Source organism: Lithobates pipiens, unplaced genomic scaffold (genome assembly GCF_037356315.1).
Source record: "Lithobates pipiens isolate NorthernLeopardFrog02 unplaced genomic scaffold, aLitPip1_a1.2 Scaffold_13, whole genome shotgun sequence".
In the NCBI taxonomy this organism is placed as follows: Eukaryota; Metazoa; Chordata; class Amphibia; order Anura; family Ranidae; genus Lithobates; species Lithobates pipiens.
Window position 1 is genome coordinate 228,746,982 of NW_027507718.1, and position 21,362 is coordinate 228,768,343.

Here is a 21,362-nt window from a genome sequence, read left to right on the forward strand (position 1 = left end):
TCAAAAATTTGCACCCTTAGAAATCCTGAAGGTGGTGATTGGTTTTCGGGGTGCCGTGCGCGACTAGACTCCCAAAAAGTCCCACACATGTGGTATCCCCGTACTCAGGAGAAGCAGCAGAATGTATTTTGGGGTGTCATTTCACATATGCCCATAGCATGTGTGAGCAATATATCATTTAGTGACAACTTGGTGCAAAATAAAAAAAGTTTGTAATATTCCCGCAACTTGTGGCAAAATATAAAATATTCCATGGACTCAACATGCCTCTCAGTAAATAGCTTGGGGTGTCTACTTTCCAAAATGGGGTCATTTTGGGGGGTTTTGTGCTATTTTGGCATTTTATGGCCTTCGAAACTGTGATAGGTAGTGAGGAGTTAAATCAAAAATTTGCACCCTTAGAAATCCTGAAGGTGGTGATTGGTTTTCGGGGTGCCGTGCGCGACTAGACTCCCAAAAAGTCCCACACATGTGGTATCCCCATACTCGGGAGAAGTAGCGGAATATATTTTGGGGTGCAATTCCACATATAACCATGGCATGTGTGAGCAATATATCATTTAGTGACAACTTTTTGTAAAAAAATTTTTTTTTTTTTTTTTGTCATTATTCAATCCCTTAGGACAAAAAAATAAATATTCAATGGGCTCAACATACCCATCAGCAATTTCCTTGGGGTGTCTACTTTCCAAAATGGGGTCATTTGGGGGGGATTTGTACTGCCCTGCCATTTTAGCACCTCAAGAAATGAGATCGGCAGTCATAAATTAAAAGCTGTGTAAATTCCAGAAAATGTACTCTAGTTTGTAGACGCTATAACTTTTGCGCAAACCAAAAAATATACGCTTATTGACATTTTTTTTACTAAAGACATGTGGCTGAATAAATTTTGCCCTCAATGTATGACTAAAATTTAGTTTATTCGATTTTTCTTATAACAAAAAGAAGAAAATATCTTTTTTTTTCAAAATTTTCGCTCTTTTTCCATTTATATCGCAAAAAAAAAAAATCGCAGAGGCAATCAAATACCATCAAAAGAAAGCTCTATTTGTGGGAAGAAAAGGACGCAAATTTCGTTTGGGTGCAATATTGCATGACCGCGCAATTACCAGTTAAAGCAGCGCAGTGCGAAATTGCAAAAAGACCTCTGGTCCTTAAGGTGTTTATTGGTCCGGAGCTGAAGTGGTTAAGATAATACATTCTGTCGGAAGCAATATACAGCATTGCATTACATTTTGCTGATGACTGAGAACAGGATGTGTGGCAAAGTCTACTTGCTTTGTGTTCAATCTTTCTAATGTGGTGATGGGTTCTTTGGGCAACACCTTGTGGACTTTAAGGCAGTAATCGTGACTCACCTATAGCAAGGTTGACACTGCTGTAGAGAGGGCATCTGGTTTACAGTTTCGGACCACATGTAGAGCTTGGCCCTGAATTTAAGGTAGATGGGGATGTACATAGATATCAAACAATATTCTATTGCTAGTTATACTGTGGGACCTGTAGTCCAGAAAAGAGAGACTCTACTGTAATCAAGAGCTTTTGAACTGCATTTTCAGCTGAAGATTGTCAGTATCAGGGGAAAGAGTTGCATTTTCTCAGGCTGTACAGGACAAAGCTTACTCTTGATGTGAGTGAGACCAGAGAGTGTACATTGCTGTCCAGTGTGCATTATCACTGCTGCATATTGTCTGCCTGACCAGGAGCTGCAGAGCTGGGTTTGGGGGAGCCGATAGCCAGCGTCACCTGGGTGCAGAGCAGAGAGTGGACTAATTGCTGTGGGTGATCAGATGGTGAGCTGCTATATAACTGGGACTGCAAACTGCTGCTGTGTGGATTTACTATCTACTGCTAGATAGACTGAGTCCTTTAGGGGCTGACCATACAGCCATCTAATAGCCTTATTGCTGTCTGTAGGCTTGACTGGAACTATTCTCATGTGCACCAATGGTACAAATGGACCCCAATGCTAGCTGGCTGAAGAGTTAGGACTAAAGACTGCCCCTCTACAGTCGCTACACAAAAACCTTAACCTACTGCTTATGCTAAGAGATACCTCCCAGGGGATACAGCACCATATCTTAGTCATTCTCCTAGCAAGCACTCTGGACTAGTATTAATATTTACATTGCAGTTAAAGCTTATATGCACTTTACTGCTGACTTTGATGAGTTAATCCCAGTCTAGTGGTACACAATTATAACCTAAGTTACCTTGGCATATTGATTATCCTGTGTGTTCACGTATGCTCAAACCACGAGTTATTGTAACCTGTACCAATACATTAAGTTAATTTGCCATTAAACAATCTTGTGTCTACTTTCTGGTGCTAATTCAAAGGCAAGATAGGTGTTAACAAAATACAGGTGAATAAAGCACCTGAACCAGATGTCTTACACCCAAAGAGTTGAGCTCTATTTTTTTGAAGCCATTGTTTTTAATTTGTAAAGAGCTTTTAATGGCTGGCATGGTACCACTGGATTAGCCCAAGGCAAATGTGTTGGCTACATAGGTGTGCGTAGCCTATTGCATTAGGGAGTGCACCCCAAATCTCAGACACGTTGAATGTTTGTGAATGAACACACTGAGTCCTTTCCCCCGCTCTCCATCCTGAAACATCCCACAGCAGCCAAGGAGAGAGGAGAGAAGAGGAGGGAAGCTGGTGGGGTTGGGCAACATGGGGGGAAACCCGGGCAGGACGGGGAGTCGGCACTGCACAGAGTGATTAGGGTGTGCCCAAGCACACCTGACACACCCCCTGCGCACGCCCATGGTTGGTTATATTTAAAAAGGGATCAAAGTCTTTAACAAGTAACTACATAAAGGCTAGTTTATATAGTCTATTCTATAGTCAGCAAGATACTTTGATAAGTTTGGTAAACAAAAAAAGAAAAAAAGAATAGTGTCAGAAGCGATAATTTATGCTGTGGGTGTGACGCAAAGCATCGTGACCATGGCACGTGAACACACCCATTTGCTGACTTTGCAGCTTAAAGACACACTCAACCATGGTTTTTCAGTGCCCCCTCAATCGCAATTACAATTGAGCCCTTACCTCACAAATCTGCCGACCATTAAGGGGAATATTTTGTTTCCAGCGTCTAGAGATTCTAGGTGCATTAATATTAACTACTAAAATTCTATAAAATTGTGCTGTAGTAAATAAAGGACTGAGTTACTTGGCCGCTGGACTTTTACCACTTCCCTACTGGGTACACAGGAGACACATAGGGGACATCTCACCTCCTTGCTGCCCAGGCCATTTTTCAGATTTCAGCATTATCACACTTTAAATGATAATTGCACAGTCATGCAACTGTACCCAAATAAAATTGTTATAATTTTTTGCAACAGATAGAGGCTTATTTTGGTGGTATTTAATCACCATTGTGTTTTTTATTTTTTTGCTAACCAAATGAAAAAAGACCAAAAATTTTGAAAAAAAAAAGCTTTTCTTAGTTTTTGTTTAAAAAAATTCTAAATAAGTTCTCCTTCACTGATGTTGGCTGATGAGGCTGCACTTATGGGCACTAATAGGCTACACTGATGGGCACTAATGAGACGGAACTGATGAGGCAGTACTGATGACAATGATGAGGATGCACTGATGGGTACTACTGATGGGCATTGACAGGCAGCACTGATGGGCACTAATAGGCAGCACTGATGGGCACTGATAGGTGGTACTGATGGGCAGTGATAGGTGCCACTGATAGGCATCACTGATGGGCACTGACACTACTGATGGGCACTGACAATCAGCACTGATGGGCACTAATTGGCAGCACTTGTGGGCACTGTTGGGGCTGCACTGATCATCAGGACACAGTGCCCTGATTATCAGTGTAGATGTCCCCTGTATGGATTTGATTATTATCGGCTCTCCTTTCCTCACGTGCTGTCAGCCTGGGGGGGGGGGCTGCTGATAACTGGTAAATACTGTTTACACTGTCATCGGCTGTGGTTAGACACAGCTGGTCACATGGTAAAGAGCCGCTGTGATTGGCTCTTTACCCCAATCTGTGTCCGAATGACACAGCGATCACAGATCTCTGCTGATGCATGCTGCAGGGGGTGCATGGGAAGAATGATTATGAGAGAACATCCATAGAGGCCCTGATGTCAATGTAAGCCCGGGCAGTAGAAATCTTTCAGCTATAGCATGAACTTCTCTGATTTGCTCCTATTTAGTCTGCTAAATATACTATTGGGATCATTTTGTAAGATCAGTTTAAGTGCAAAAAAATACTTGAGATTTTGTAAGCTGATCATTTCTTTTTCTCTCTGCCTGTGCACAAGGAAAAAAAGGGGGTTTATACAGCGCTTAAATAAGACAATGTAGTGACTTTTCTTCCCTGGAACATGGTTTTGGAAAAAACGATGGCAGGACAATATCTTGGTTCAGGTGAAAACCTGAAACTACCTTTTGTAAAAAGCCTGGACTAGGGCATAGCACCACTCTGTTCTCATGAATAACAAAATATAGCTCTTAACAAGAAAGAGCAGCCAATTCTGAAACCCTCCTTGCTGAGGATATAGCAACCAAAAATACCAACTTCCTTGTCAGAAGGACTAAGGGAATATGCTGTATCGGTTCAAATGGCTGTTTTTGTCACACTGACAAAATTAAATTCAAGTCCCAAGGGCTCAAGGGTGTTTTAACTGGCAGATTAATCCGCATCACCCCTTGCATAAAACCCTAGACTAAAGAATGCGAAGAAAGCGGTCTTTGAAATAAAATCGATAAGGCTGAGACTTGGCCCTTAATGGTATTCAGGGATAACTTCATCTCTACGCCTAATTGTAGAAAGGCAAGAATTCTGCCTATGATATATCTCCAAGGGTGCCAACCCTTGGATTCACACCAGGAAACATAAGCCTTCCAGACTCCATAATATATAATTCTGGAAGCTGGCTTCCTTGCTTTAATCAAAGTTTAGATAACTGACCTGGAAAGCCCACGTTTCTTCAGAATGTGGGTCTCAATAGCCAGGCCGTTAAATTTAGCGTTTGTAAAGTAGGATGGAATTTTGGCCCCTGTGAAAGCAGGTCTGGCCTTAGTGGGAGGGGCCATGGACCCTCCACTGCCATCTTTACGATCTCTGCATACCATGACCTTATGGGCCATGCTGGTGCTATGAGAATTACCATTTTTCTTACCAGCTTGATCCTGCAAAGAAGTTGTGGCAGCAACTGAATAGGGGGAATGCATAGATCAGTGAGAACTGATCCCATGGGGTCACCAATGCATCTGTTCCGCATGCGAATGGATCCCTTGTCCTGGACACAAACTTCACTAACTTCAGGTGGGGCCAGTACTTTTGTTAACACCCGGGGTGCTGTAGATAGCCCGAAGGGCAAGGCTTGGGCTATAAATATAATGCTGATCACTAAAATGGATATCTGCAGTCTATAAATAGTAGAGAGGAAGAGATATGAATATGTATCCCAAAGTGTACCTGGGACAGGGTCATGAGTGTAGACACCTCCCAGCAACCAACCCCCTAAACAAGGTGACCAGACGATTGGTCACTGGTCGCTGTCAACACCCCCTTTGATTTGACAGAAAAGAGGAGAGGCCAAGGCAATGGTCAGTTCTCCTTTTACCATCCAAGCAGGAACATCTGCCAAGTTTGAGAACCGATTACCTTTGCTGATCGATCGAACTCTGATCAATCCTCGGACATTAATTGCAAGTATTCTTCCTTCCCAATTCTACCTTATTTCTTTGTGGCTGTATATTGTCTTTAATTTTTTGAAACATCCTTTTTCTGTAAATGTTTTATTCACACCAACCTTGACCTTTTCATAATAAATCCTTATGTTGAAAAGTGTTAACCTTGTCTTTAAAGCTCTTGATGCAAACTATAAACGAACCTGTCTCTTAAAAGGGCACTATTGTGGTAGAGTAAGGCACTGAGCAGACCTGTCTGTGGTGGCAGTGTGTGTTGCAGGCGCTTATTCTAAAATTATAATTGGTATTGCTAAAATTATGAGTCCCCCCAGGTCTGTCTTTTAAAATGGGGGTGGTGGCAGTTAAAGGGTTAATTGTGTAATTAGCCCAGTGACAATCGCTCTCAGGCTGCCCGCACCTAGATTGTGGTCCCGCAAGCTGGAAAATCTTTGTGCTGGGTGCAGCTGAGTGTGGCATTGTTACGTAAGTGACAGCGTGGTGTGAGGTTGGCCGGTCCTTCATTGCCAGTTAGCGAGGAAGGCAGGGATCTGACACCCGTGTTCATCACAGGAGGGAATACACCAGTGGAGCTACCGATACAATAGGAAGGGAACACCACCCCAGGGTTCGCCTTACCTTAGAGTGGCTGGTGCTGCGGTCTTCTGGGCCAGTTCTTGAAGACTCTGCTTTCGACATGCCAGGCACTAGTGGTCACAGACCTGTCTCCCAGCCGCTATCTGTACAGGGTGAAAAGGGAGACCTCACCAGCCAGAAGCGGCATCCGTTTGAATTTACTGCACCTGGAACCGGAAGACGCGTGTACAGGAACAAGGAAGCCCGCCCCCGCAAGAAATGACGTCGCCCGTCATCTGGCCCAACGCTCCAGCGCCGCCTGCACAAGGGGGGAACGAAGCCTTCTCATGTCGCCCCCCCCCCCTTAGACCTCTACCTGCCAAAAGGGTGGCTGGAGTGAAAACCGCCGCAATGGCCACCAGGGATCCATTCAGCCATCCCAACCTCCGACGGCCGCCTGGGACCACCATAGAGAGACCCCGGTCTCCCCCAGGTAAAAGATAAAGCCTCAGCCTCCTCAGCTGACTAGCCTCGGCTCCCATGCGGTGTCTCCCTCCGGAGGAAACACCATAACTGAGGGGCTGAGGGGAGGTTGAGGCTTAAATCTGAGTTGGAAGGCGGTGTTTCCTAGAAGGGGAGGAGCCAGGATCTCTCTATGGTGACTGTCCTGAAAGACGGCCTTGGGAAAAGAAGGCCCTTGCCTACGGCGTGGCTCCTTAGCCTTCCTGGCCTGTGGGAGTAAGGTACTCTTACCCCCAGTGGCATTTTGGCACAGTGGCAAATCAGCATTTTAGCCAAATCAGGCGCCTCAGCACCACTGCTGACACTGAAGCCCTGGATAACAGAGGGAGAGTATCCAGGGCCGCGTCAAAACGTACTTAAGGCCTTGCACTAGTTGGACTGCTAGTTCCACGCAGACAGAAGCCTGTTCTCCCAATTCGCGGTGCAACAGTTTTGCCCACTCAGTGTCTGCGACACAAGTGCGGATGCCAGTACTGGTCACACGGCTGACCCCACAACCGTAAACAAGGAACGAGCCACTGCCTCAGCCTTCCTGTCCGTGGGATCCTTAAATGCAGGAGTCCCCTCTACCGGGATCGTGGTTCCTTTATTTAACCCGGATACTGGGGGGTCCACGACCGGAGGAGCCGACCACTTCTTGAGAAGGCTTCCCTTAAAGGGGTAACGCACCGCCATGGATTTGGGGACCGAAAAGGTCAGTTGCCTTGTAAATTAACTTGCCAGATACGGGAACACCTTAGGTGAACGTGCTGGCTTGCGGGGCCCAAAAAGGACTGCTACATCTGCTGGCCCCTGAATCTTCAAGGCATCACACACAGCTGTAATAAGTGCTCCAACAAGCGATTTGTCGCGCACGGACCTGGACGGGGACTCATCCTCACTGTCCGAACGGTCCTGGTCAGTGTCATCTGACAAGACAGAACAGGGATCACCAACCTCAGCAGAACTTGAGTCTGTGTCAGAGCTCTCCCCAGAGGACGAGGGGGGGGGGGGGCGCGCAGGGGCACCCTTTTTTCCACACGCCACCTACATCTTGGCAATGAACGAATTAAGGACCGCCATGGGCACTGCGCAGTCCGCAGTTGACCAGGTTGCAATTGCCTGGATTTCGGGGGAAGAAACACCAGTTTCTGAAGCCATGCTGACCCTATCCTGTCTGCCACCCGAAGGGGACTTAGGACAGTGACAGTCCCACCCTCCTTAATGCCGCTGGCTGAGGGGCTCTTTCCCGCTGGACTCACAAACCTTAGGAATTCTGCGCTATCCAGCAAGTAATGCCTGTAGTCCCTGTTGGCTCCCAGGTGCAGAGGAAACAGTGCTGTGTTGGTGGAAGCAGCTGCAAATGGCGCTAAAACCGCTCTGAAGCGTGCTCAGGCTTCAAGAAAATGGCCCAGCGTCCAGTAAAAGGACGTAAAACACAGGGAAAATGGCTGTGAGAACACAGGAACACAAGCTGCCACTAGAGAACACTGAAAAACGTGTTCAGGCTTCAAGAAATTGGGCGCGAGTGTCCTGTATAGGAAATCCCCAGGAAAATAGCCGCTGAAGCCCAGGAGAGCATGCTGCCCTTGCCCACACCTAAAATGGCAGCTCCATGAGGTACAGGGAGAAAACTATGGCAGTGAGCACAACGCTGTTCAGGACATCAGCAAACCCTCACAGACACCTTCCAGGGGCATGAAGTACAGGACCCAGCTAGCCAGCGCAACCCCCCCCAGGTGAGAGCCGCTGCATAGACACACACACACACCACTCAGCAGCCAGACGCAGCATCCTCCCAGGGAGGGAAGATAGGGAGAGAAGAGAGGGAGGTGAGGGACCCCCAAGTCAACTTCCCAGGGAATGCCCAGCTGCTCAGCCCCGCCGAGGCAGGGAGAGCTGTACTTACCAGTCCTGAAGAGCTGGGAGACATTCCACCACAGACCAACTCACTGATCAGTACAGGGTGGCTGCTGGCCCGGCATACTGTGACGCAGACATAAGTAGCCCGGTCATATGTATGCCCTGGAGCATAAAAGCTCACCGACCACCTTTGGAGCTGAGGTTTCGTTGTGGCCTGCCTAGCACGTAGCTGCGGCCTGCACACACTCGATGGCTGGACTGGGGAGACTACAAGGATAAGAGTATCCAGCCTTTCACCCAGCCGGCTGTTGATAGATCACAGGATCTCTCATCTTGAGCAAAAAGTCACGCTTCTGCAGAAAAAAAAAAAAGCATGGACCGATGGGCCCGCAGGGTTCCTAGGTCCTTCTCCTTCACTAGGCAAAATAAAACTGATGACTGCATGGCAGGCTGGAGGGTTGTTGCCCAAAGGACCACCCCCTGGGCAGAACTAAGCGTTCTGAGTGTTGTATTACAACTAATGCCTAGTATCTCCTAGTAATAGGGCATAACAATCCAATGGCTATGAGAGGTGCTGTGTCGGTCGGTGAATATAACAGAAAATATATTTTTTTAAATATATTTCGGTATTGGTTTTCGGCCTAGTGTATTTTTCATTTTTGGTATTGGCACAAAAAAAAAAAAAAAAAAAACATTCAGTGCACCCCTAATATATACTTACTATCGTGCTTTTCTGTGCCAACTATTAATCTATATATGTGTCCAAGTTTTAACACCACATCATAATCCTTAAAAAAAATTATACCATTGATGAAATTACCTTGCGATATTGCCAGCAGATAATCATTAATCAAGTGCAAGTGCCAAATATCAAAAAAAAAAAATTTTTTATTTATAATATACATCATATCTCAATATTACCCTCTATCCATTTGATCTCAAATTATCAACATATATGTGTACAACACAGTACAATGAATGTCCTCAGTGAGTGATCACTTCTGTGCAATAGTGACGTTCCTTCTCAATATTTAGTGCTTCTACTTCCACCACTTAATGTAACTTCACCACCACGTAGTGCAATGGCCACTCAACAGATATATCAGGGGATGAGGAGGGGGCGGAGTGGGTGAGGGGGGATGATGAGTTGGGGGGGATGATGATGAGGTGGGGGAGAGGATGTAGTAGGGGAGGGGATGATAATGAAGTGGGGGAGGGGGATGTGGTAGGTGAGGGGAGGGGATGTAGTGGATGATGATGGAGTGGGGGGTGGGGTGGGTGAGGGGGCAGAGTAGTGCCCTCTGGTGGGAAGAAATCCTCTCCGGTGATCGCACCTAATTTACAGTCCACATACACGAAGAATGGGGAAAGTGGACTTGTTGTTACACCTATCCGAGTTTTGCATTTAGTTGAAGTAGGGATAAGAATCTCGACTTGGTTTTTTCTACTATCCAGGGTGCTGGTAGATGGATTTCTCCCTCATTTCCTTTTCAGTGACAACAGTTTTATCAGATAGGAAGTACAGGGAAAGCTGCATGGTAGATAATGAGGGGGGAATTCAAAATGTTGTGATCCAAACAGGAGGTGAGAGGAAATCTTCCAATGGGGACACCTATTCTGGTGGCAAATGTCTAATGAGGGGGTGGGTGGAATATTTTTCATTTCACTTCCAGGAGTATCTGTAGGAAAAGAAGTAACATTTCAGATAAAGGTTCTAACTATTCTCAACACTATATAAAAAAAAAAAAAGTCTCAAAGGAGAGAAGCTACATACAGTTTACCATCCTGCCTGAGTACTATCAGGGGCCCCACTTTCTCAGGATTAACATATTTGGGTGGGGGGGGGGGGGTCACTGTGTACCTTCAGCAGCCCATCCTCCTCCTTAGCCCTGCAGAGTGAGGGCCCCTTACCCTTCCCTCAGGTATACAGGGTGAAAACTCTTTACACTGCCAGGGCTATAACTACTACAAGGTAAGGGCCCCTCCACCTCAGGCCTCCACTTTAATGCACACTTTGATGGCTTCCTTTACTATATCCTGCCAGGGGCCCTTACTGCTTAAAGTGGAGCGCCACCCAAAAGGGGAAGTGCCACTTGTCTGGCTCCTCCCCTTCTGCCACCACCTTTTGGTGGTGATGGTGGGAACGGGTACCTGGTTTTGACAGGTACCAGATCCCACTTCCAGCTGAGTTTGCCGAATCAAACTCAGCCGGAAGTTCGGCTCCCTCTCCCCCCCCCCCCCCCCCCCCGTAGCCGGCCCATTCACAGAGCGCAGCTCTATTCATGCATGCACAGTAGGCTCAGGTAAAGACACCATTGGCAGGTAAGTTCCCTAATAGTAAATGCCAGCAGCTACTCCTCATTAAGCCCAATAAGTACAAGGTAAGGGCCCCACACAATAACCAACTTGTGCTGCCCTTCACAATTATGATGCCTTATATAGTGCAATGTGTTAAACAATATTATACATGAAATTAGTCCCAAAGTCACTTAATTGTGCAATCAAATAACAGTCCACTTTGTTGTGATTGTATTCCTCTTAAATCTTTTTGTGTCATGGACACCCCCTACTATGTGGACTAAACACTGAGAGGCCCCTCCACCACAAGCCTGTTTTTACCTCGCACTGTTAGGGGCCCCTCCTCCTTAGTCCCATAGGGTAAGGGCCCCTCCATCTTACGCCTGCAAACTGAGGGCCCCCTCTTTTGTTAGTGGAAAATACACTTTGATTTTACTGGGTGAAGGGATGCAAGGAGCAGGGTCATCTTTAGAGTGCTTTCACACTCACAGCACCCGGGCATTGGCAGTAAAGCGCCGATATTTTTAGCACTGATTTACCGTCGTTTTTTTGGCGCTTTTCGGCCGCTAGCGGGGTGGTTTTAACGCCCGCTAGCTGCTGAAAAAGGGTTAAAACCGGCCGCAAATCGCCACTGCAGCGGCGTTTTGCCAGCAGTATGGCAGTGCTGCCCCATTGATTTCAATGGTCAGGAGCGGTGTATGCACCGCTCCTACACCGCTGCCAAGGAGCTGTTGGCAGGACTTTTTGTGACGCTCTGCCAGCGCAGTGCCCCAGTGTGAAAGCACTCGGTCTTTCACACTGGGTTTGCAGGTGAGGCTTTTTTCAGGTGGTATTTTTAGCGATGTAGCGCCTGAAAAACGACTCCAGTGAGAAAGGGGTCTTAATATAGATTGGATCCTGGGCAAAGATTTTCTTGCCCCCTCCCAATTCTGAAACATACATCAAATAGCAGTTAGACTCAAAATCAGTTTACTGCAGCAGATCAAGCAGCGATTGTGATTGGTTGCAGCATATTATTGCCGCTCACTGACTGGTTGCTAGAAATTAAAGCACATTATTTCTGCTTGCGCACTAGAGGTTATTGCACATCATTAACACTCACTCATTGGCTGCTAGAAGTTACTGCACATCATTACTGCTAACTGATTGGCTTCTAGAGGTTACTGCACATCGTTATTGCTCACTGATTGGTTGCTAGAGATTACAGCAGATCATTACTGTTCACTGATTGGTTGCTAGACGTTACTGCAGATCGTTACCTCTGCATGAAATTAAACTAAACTGCACTAACAGTGAAGCATTGTTATAAACCAGGTTTTCAGGCGTGTACTACATGGCGTGTAGGGTGAGCTACGTGCCAAGGGTAGAAGTGTGGGGTGAGCTGCGTGCCGGGGGTAGAAATGAGGGGTGAGCTGCGTGCCGAGGGTAGAAGTGAGGGGTGAGCTGCGTGCCGAGGGTAGAAGTGAGGGGTGAGCTGCGTGCCGAGGGTAGAAGTGAGGGGTGAGCTGCGCGCCGAGGGTAGAAGTGAGGGGTGAGCTGCGCGCCGAGGGTAGAAGTGAGGGGTGAGCAGCGTGCCGAGGGTAGAAGTGCGGGGTGAGCTGTGTGCCGAGGGTAGAAGTGCGGGGTTGAGCTGCGTGCCGAGGGTAGAAGTGAGGGGTGAGCTGCGTGCCGAGGGTAGAAGTGAGGGGCGAGCTGCGAGCCGAAGGTAGAAGTGAGGGGCGAGCTGCGGGCCGAGGGTAGAAGTGAGGGGCGAGCTGCGGGCCGAGGGTAGAAGTGAGGGGCGAGCTGCGGGCCGAGGGTAGAAGTGAGGGGCGAGCTGCGGGCCGAGGGTAGAAGTGAGGGGCGAGCTGCGGGCCGAGGGTAGAAGTGAGGGGCGAGCTGCAGGCCGAGGGTAGAAGTGAGGGGCGAGCTGCGGGCCGAGGGTAGAGGTGGCTGACATGATAATTAGGATAGGTGGGCAGTGTTGTACTACTGTAGGATCATAGACAGTGCTGAACGCATGGATTCCAATGGGGGGGGGGGGGGGGTTTGAAGCACATGATTAGAGCTGGAGGCTCTAATAGGCTTCAAAAAGAGGTGGTCTCGGGGCGCAGAGCATTGCTATCTCCGCCCGCAGGTCAGGTTCTCTGTATCAGCGATCTCCTTCACTGTTCAGTGCAGGCAGCTCTGGCAGTGGTGTCCCGACTTCCGCAGCCGGCTGTGGTATCGGACCCAGGTATATCGCAGATCCACCGGCAACCCACGTTACGCCAAGGCTCCCCTTCCTTCAGTAGGCAAATTAGGCGGTCGCGAGGCCTTAAGCGACCGCCTAATTAAAGAGCCACTTCTGTACCTCAGCGCCCTCTCTTGCTCATCTGTCCCCATCAGCCACGATCAGGGGCGGACTGACAACTAATGGGGCCCCCGGGCAATAGAAGATCATGGGGCCCCCTGCGTCCCAAGCCACACCTGCGCAGGGTGACATGGGGGGCGGGAGCACAGCACAGAGGGGGACACTGTAGGTGGGAGAGCACACAATGGGACACTGGGGAGGGGGAAAGCACACAGGGGGACACTGGGGGGAGCACACAGGGGGACACTGTGGCGGGTGGGGAGCACACAGGAAGACACTGTGGCGGGTGGGGAGCACACAGGAAGACACTGTGGTGGGTGGGGAGCACACAGGAAGACACTGTGGTGGGTGGGGAGCACACAGGAAGACACTGTGGGGGGTGGGGAGCACACAGGGGGACACTGTGGGGGGTGTGGAGCACAAAGGGGGACACTGTGGTGGGTGAGGGCGGCAAGCACACAGGGGGACACTGGGGGGGGGCACACAGGGAGACCCTGGGAGGGGGAAGCATACAGGGGGACACTGTGGCGGGTGTGGAGCACACAGGGGGACACTGTGGGGGGTGTGGAGCACACAGGGGGACACTGTGGGGGGTGTGGAGCACACAGGGGGACACTGTGGGGGGTGTGGAGCACACAGGGGGACACTGTGGGGGGTGTGGAGCACACAGGGGGACACTGTGGGGGGGGGGTGAAGCACACAGGGGGACACTGTGGGGGGGGGGTGGAGCACACAGGGGGACACTGTGGGGGGGGGGTGGAGCACACAGGGGGACACTGGGGGGAGCACACAGGAAGACACTGTGGGGGTGGGGAGCACACAGGGGGACACTGTGGGGAGTGGAGAGCACACAGGGGGGGACACTGTGGGGGGTGGGGAGCACACAGGGGGGGACACTGTGGGGGGTGGGGAGCACACAGGGGGACACTGTGGGGGGGTAGGGAGCACACAAGGAGACCCTGGGAGGGAGGGAGGGCACAGGGGGACACTGGGGAAGGGAGAAACACACAGGGGGACACTGGGGGGGAACACACAGGAGAACACTGTGGGGGGGACACAGGGGTACACTGGGGGGGGAGCACACAGAGGGACACTGTGGGGGGGGAGAGCACACAGGGGAACACTGTGGGGGGGGAGAGCACACAGGGGAACACTGGGGGGAAGAACACAGTGAGACACTGTGGGGGGGGGGAGAGCAGACAGGGGGACGGAGCACACAGGGGGACACTGGAGGGGGGCACGGGGGGGAGAGCACACAGGGGAACACGCAGGGGAACACTGGGGGGGGAGCACACAGGGGAACACACAGGGGAACACGGGGGGGGGGGGAACACAGTGAGACACACGGGGGGAAGAGCACACAGGGGGACACACAGGGGAACACTGGGGGGACACCCACAGGGGAATGCTGAGGAGGGGACACACAGGGGGGGCACACAGGGGGACACTGGGGAGGGGACACACAGGGGGACGCACAGGGGAACACTGGGGGGGACACACAGGGGAACACGGGGGGGACACACAGGGGAACCCTGGGGGGGACACACAGGGGAACCCTGGGGGGGACACACACTGGGGGGACACACAGGGGAACACACAGGCAGGGGAACACTGGGGGGCACACAGGGGAACACTGGGAGAGCAAACAGGGGGGGTAGTGTGGGGAGGGGGGAGAGCTCACTGAAGTCTGGCCCAGGCCCCATTGCAGTGCCCCCTCCCTCCGATGGCGGCCCTCCAGTAAAAAAAATTAAGTTTCACTAACCATGGTCACCCGATGCCTGTAAGAATGCCGCTAACGGCGCGCTGCTCCTCGCCGGCCCCTCCTCTCTTCTCGTCTGTCCTAGGTGATGTAGTGTACAGTGCATGCACCTGCGACGGACGGGAGGGAAGGAGGGGCCGGCGGGAAGCAGCGCGCTGTTAGCGGTATTATTACAGACGCTTTAAGGGGCTTCTCGTTGGGCCGGCCACGGGCCCCTAATGGGTCCGGGCCCTCGGACGGCGACCAAATGACCGATTGGTCAGTCCGCCCCTGGCCACGATCACTTCTTCTTTTCAGCTGGAGAACGTGGGGGAGGAGTCGGGGGAGGGCAGCGAGGCTGTCAGGCACCCAGGCGACGCGTGCTGGCTAGAGGCAGGGCCGCGAGTCCAAAGCTGATAGGGAGAGAGTTTGAAGGGGCGGAGCTCCAGAGACCGTTAGATGCCAATAGCCAATCAGGTGCGAGCGCGCAGCGAGAGGGCATTACTTAAGTGCGTCACTCCGAGGGAGGCTCAGTCTCCGACTGGCCAGCTAGAGGAGCGGTACGGTTAGTCTGTAGTCCGTCACGCCCACCTGAATGCCTTCACGTCTGACTGCTAAGAGGGCGGAGATTTTCGCTAGGTGATTTAGAGAAGGGGCGGGCACCTATTGAGGCCAAAGCGGACATCTTTATTAAAGGATCACAGTAAACCATGGGGGTTACTGGGGCAGATTACGCCCAATCCCTCCCCAGATTACACTTGCACCTTCGGCCTGCAACCCGTCTCCACCACCTGATGCTATGGAGGCTAATTTTTTTGCTACAATGGAAAAACGAAAAAGGCAACCATAGATAACTCAGAAGGGTGGAGTCCAGCAGATGTACGCCCCCATGGTGTTGTCATGGTTACAGACGACTGTGTGCTGCTGAGCATCGCACACACAAGACTGTTGTCTCTGTGTGCGGGGTTGATTAGAGGATGCAAAATCAGCAGTGGGAGGCACACTGGCGTGTGAAGCACATGATTAGAGCTGGAGGCTCTAATATGCTTCAAAAAAAGGTGGTCTTGAGGCGCAGAGCATTGCTATCTCCGCCCGCAGGTCAGGTTCTCTGTGTCAGAGATCCCCTTCACTGTTCAGTGCAGGCAGCTCTGGCAGTGGTGTCCCGACTCCCGCAGCCGGCTGTGGTATCGGACCCAGGTATATCGCAGATCCACCAGCAACCCACGTTACGCCAATGCTCCCCTTCGTTCAGTAGGCAAATTAGGCGGTCGCGAGGCCTTAAGCGACCGCCTAATTAAAAAGCCGCTTCTGTACCTCAGCGCCCTCTCTTGCTCATCTGTCCCCATCAGCCACGATCACTTCTTCGTTTCAGCTGGAGAACGTGGGGGAGGAGTCGGGGGAGGGCAGCGAGGCTGTCAGGCACCCAGGCGACGCGTGCTGGCTAGAGGCAGGGCCGCGAGTCCAAAGCTGATAGGGAGAAAGATTGAAGGGGCGGAGCTCCAGAGACAGTGAGATGAACAGCCAATCAGGTGCGCGCGCGGCGAGAGAGTTTAAAGGGGCGGAGCTCCAGAGACCGTTAGATGCCAATAGCCAATCAGGTGCGCGCGCGGCCAGAGAGTTTGAAGGGGCGGAGCTCCAGAGACCGTTAGATGCCAATAGCCAATCAGGTGCGAGCGCGAGGGCATTACTTAAGTGCGTCACTCCGAGGGAGGCTCAGTCTCCGACTGGCCAGCTAGAGGAGCGGTACGATTAGTCTGTAGTCCATCATGCCCACCTGAATGCCTTCACGTCTGACTGGTAAGAGGGCGTAGATTTTTGCTAGGTGATTTAGAGAGGGGGCGGGCACCTATTGAGGCCAAAGCGGACATCTTTATTAAAGGATCACAGTAAACCATGGGGGTTACTGGGGCAGATTACGCCCAATCCCTCCCCAGATTACACTTGCACCTTCCGCCTGCAACCCGTCTCCACCACCTGATGCTGTGGAGGCAAATTTTTTTGCTACAACGGGAAAAGGAAAAAGGCAACCATAGATAACTCAGAAGGGTGGAGTCCAGCAGATGTACGCCCCTATGGTGTTGTCATGGTTACAGACGACTGTGCTGCTGAGCATCGCAAAGACCGTTGTCAGTGCTCTGTGTGCGGGGTTGAATAGAGGATGCAAAATCAGCAGTGGGAGGCACACTGGCGTTTGATTATATACCTGCTATTTAAGTGTTCTTGCATAGCAAGACCGCTTATTATCTCTTAGGCCTCTTTCACACTGACGTGCCGTTCAGGCCCGCCTGTCAGTTTTTCAGGCGGACCTGAACGGGTGCTCCATAGAGCTCTATGGAGCGTCGGATGTCAGCGGTGACATGTCCGCTGACATCCGACCCGCTCCGATCCGAAAAAGTGTGACGGGGGAAAAAGCTATTTTTCCATCCGTCTGCGGATCGGATCGGATGACGATGGGCACTGCGGTCCGTCGTCATCCGATCTCCCATAGGGGAGAGCGGCGCTGTGACAGGTCCGTCCCTGCGCAGTGTGCAGAGACAGACCTGTCATCTCCCTGCTCAGCGGGGATCGGCGGAGTGATCCCCGCTGAGCAAACTGACATCCACGGGGTGGATCAGAACTGATCCGCCCCGTGTGAAAGGACCCTTATATATTTCATTATTCTTCTTATTGTAGCCAAATTCACATACATAGACAGTAATATACCGTAACATGCAGATTGTTCCCGATTGATGTGCTGTTACTTTGTGGAACGTTTCGCCGAATATTCAGCCAAATAATTTATGACCACCCCATTATCAGCCAAAACATTATGACCACAAAAAAATCTAATTAAAAAAAAAAAATTATTAAAAAAAAAATTATTTTGAAAAAAAAAAATAAAAATGGAAAAAAAAAATAAAAATGGAAAAAAAAAAATAAAAATGAAAAAAAATAAAATAAAAATGAAAAAAAAAAAATGAAAAAAGTAAAGAAAATCATTATTGAAAAAAATAATTGCTTTAAAAAAAATCTTTTTTGAAAAAAAAAAATTTTTTGAAAAAATAAAATAATAATTTTCGAAAAAAAAAAATTTTTGAAAAAAAATTTTTGGAAACAAAAAACATTTGTGAAAAAAACATTAGTGAAAAAAAATGTAGAAAAAAATAATAATTTTTGCTTCACTCCAGTAGGTGGAGGCAGGAACCCAATTTCAGAAATTTCTATAATTAACCACTTCCAGACCGGACCATTTTGCTGGCTTAAGAACAGACCACTTTTTTGCGATTCGCCACTGAGTCGCTTTAACTGACAATTGCGCGGTCATGCGACGTGGCTCCCAAAACAAATTGACATCCTTTTTTTTTTCCACATATAGAGCTTTCTTTTGGTGGTATTTGATAACCCCTGCGGTTTTTATTTTTTACGCTATAAACTAAAAAAGAGCGACAATTTTGAAAAAAATAACACATTTTTTTTACTTTTTGCTATAATAAATATCCCCCAAAAATATATAAAAAATGTTTTTTTCCCTCAGTTTAGGCTGATACGTATTCTTCATATTTTTGTTTAAAAAAAAAAAATCGCAATAAGCGATTATTGATTGGCTTGAGCAAAATTTATAGCGTTTACAAAATAGGGGATAGTTTTATGGCATTTCTCTTAATATTTGTTTTTTTACTAATAATGGCGGCGATCAGCGATTTTTATTGTGACTGCGACATTATGGCAGACACATCGGACATTTTTGACACATTTTTGGGACCATTGTCATTTATACAGCAATCACTGCTATACAGATGCACTGATACTAGTGCAAGCCGTCACGACGGGGTGTGGCGAACAAGTTTTTTTTTTTTAAATTGTATTTTTATTAGATTTTCAGAACAATTACAATTTAATTAAGTATTGCAATATACGCTGAACATAAATGATTAGGAGGTATAACAAAAACTATAAGCATTAGAGATTAACGTCCACAAATGCAGGGCACAGATGTGAACTGCATATTATAGCAGAAGTGAATACTATACAGTTTATAAAAGAAAAAGGAACATAAAACAGGAGGCCAGGATGTGATAATACAATAATAATCTGCTTATGGTTAGTAAAGTAAATCCGCCAGAAATGACGTCGCCCTTCATCCGGCCCAACGCTCCAGTGTCGCCTGCACAAGGGGGGAACAAAGCCTTCTCCTGTCGCGCCCCCCCCAGACCTCCACCTGCCCCAAGGATGGCTAGGGTCCGCGGCGGTGAAAACCACTGCAATGGCCACCAGGGATCCATTCAGCCATCCTGACCTCCGACGGCTGCCTGGGACCACCATAGAGAGACCCCGGTCTCCCCCAGGTAAAAGAAAAAGACTCAGCCTCCCCAGCTGACTAGCCTCGGCTCCCATGCGGTGTCTCCCTCCGGAGGAAACACCATAACTGAGGGGCTGAGGGGAGGTTGAGGCTTAAATCTGAGTTGGAAGGCGGTGTTTCCTAGAAGGGGAGGAGCCAGGGTCTCTCTATGGTGGCTGTCCTGAAAGACGGCCTTGGGAAAAGAAGGCCCTTGCCTATGGCGTGGCTCCTTAGCCTTCCTGGCCTATGGGAGTAAGGTACTCTTACCACCAGTGGCATTTTTAATAATGTCATCCAAAGAGCCAGTCGCCAAGGAAGGGAAGATCCGTCAGGGCTTTTTTGGATGCCTGGTCAGCAGATCAGCATTTTAACCAAATCAGGCGCCTCAACACCACTGCTGACACTGAAGCCCTGCATAACAGAGGGAGAGAATCCAGGGCCGCGTCAAAACGTACTTAAGGCCTTGCACTAGTTGGACTGCTAGTTCCACGCAGACAGAAGCCTGTTCTCCCAATTCGCGGTGCAACAGTTTTGCCCACTCAATGTCTGCGACACAAGTGCGGATGCCAGTACTGGTCGCACGGCTGACCCCACAACCGTAAACAAGGAACGAGCCACTGCCTCGGCCTTCCTGTCCATGGGATCCACGGCCGGAGGAGCCAACCACTTCTTGAGAAGGCTTCCCTTAAAGGGGTAACGCACCCCCATGGATTTGGGGACCGAAAAGGTCAGTTGCCTTGTAAATTAACTTGTCAGATACGGGAACACCTTAGGTGAACGTGTTGGCTTGCGGAGCCCAAAGAGGACTGCTACATCTGCTGGCCCCTGAATCTTCAGGGCATCACGCACAGCTGTAATTAGTGCTCAAACAAGCGATTTGTCGCGCACGGACCTGGACGGGGACTCATCCTCACTGTCCGAACGGTCCTGGTCAGTGTCATCTGACAAGACAGAACAGGGATCACCAACCTCAGCAGAACCTGAGTCTGTGTCAGAGCTCTCCCCAGAGGACGGGGGGGGAGGGGGCGTGCAGGGGCCGCTTTTTTTGCACCCTTTTTTCCCCACACGCCACCTCCATCTTGGCAATGAACGAATTGAGGACCGCCATGGGCACTGCGCAGACCTGAGGAATTCTGCGCTATCCAGCAAGTAGTGCCTGTAGTCCCTGTTGGCTCCTAGGTGCAGAGGAAACAGTGCTGTGTTGGTGGAAGCAGCTGCAAATGGCGCTAAAACCGCTCTGAAGCGTGCTCAGGGTTCAAGAAAATGGCCCAGCGTCCAGTACAAGGACGTAAAACACAGGGAAAATGGCTGCGCAGACCTGAGGAATTCTGCGCTATCCAGCAATTAGTGCCTGTAGTCCCTGTTGGCTCCCAGTTGCAGAGGAAACAGTGCTGTGTTGGTGGAAGCAGCTGCAAATGGCGCTAAAACCGCTCTGAAGCGTGCTCAGGCTTCAAGAAAATGGCCCAGCGTCCAGTACAAGGACGTAAAACACAGGGAAAATGGCTGTGAGAACACAGGAACACAAGCTGCCGCTAGAGAACACTGAAAAACGTGTTCAGGCTTCAAGAAATTGGGCGCGAGTGTCCTGTATAGGAAATCACCAGGAAAATAGCCGCTGAAGCTCAGGAGAGCATGCTGCCCTTGCCTACACCTAAAATGGCAGCTCCTTGAGGTACAGGGAGAAAACAATGGCAGTGAGCACAGCGCTGTTCAGGACATCAGCAAACCCTCACAGACACCTTCCAGGGGCATGAAGTACAGGACCCAGCTAGCCAGCGCAACCCCCCCAGCTGAGAGCCGCTGCATAGACACACACACACACCACTCAGCAGCCACACGCAGCATCCCCCCAGGGAGGGAAGATAGGGAGAGAAGAGAGGGAGATGAGGGACCCCCAAGTCGACTTCCCAGGGAATGCCCAGCTGCTCAGCCCCGCCGAGGCAGGGAGAGCTGTACTTACCAGTCCTGAAGAGCTGGGAGACATTCCACCACAGACCAACTCACTGATCAGTACAGGGTGGCTGCTGGCCCGGCATACTGTGATGCAGACATAAGTAGCCCGGTC

General features: G+C 49.8%; 1 long non-coding RNA gene across 1 annotated transcript; it reads right to left on the reverse strand.

Annotated features, from left to right (window-relative positions):
• Positions 1-9,481: 9,481 nt before the first annotated feature.
• Positions 9,482-15,543, reverse strand: LOC143974686 (uncharacterized). The gene is made up of 2 exons (XR_013272263.1): positions 15,004-15,543; positions 9,482-10,290 (listed from the first exon to the last, which is right to left on the reverse strand). It is a non-coding gene; the product is annotated as an uncharacterized LOC143974686 (long non-coding RNA).
• Between the last annotated feature and the right edge of the window lie 5,819 nt (positions 15,544-21,362).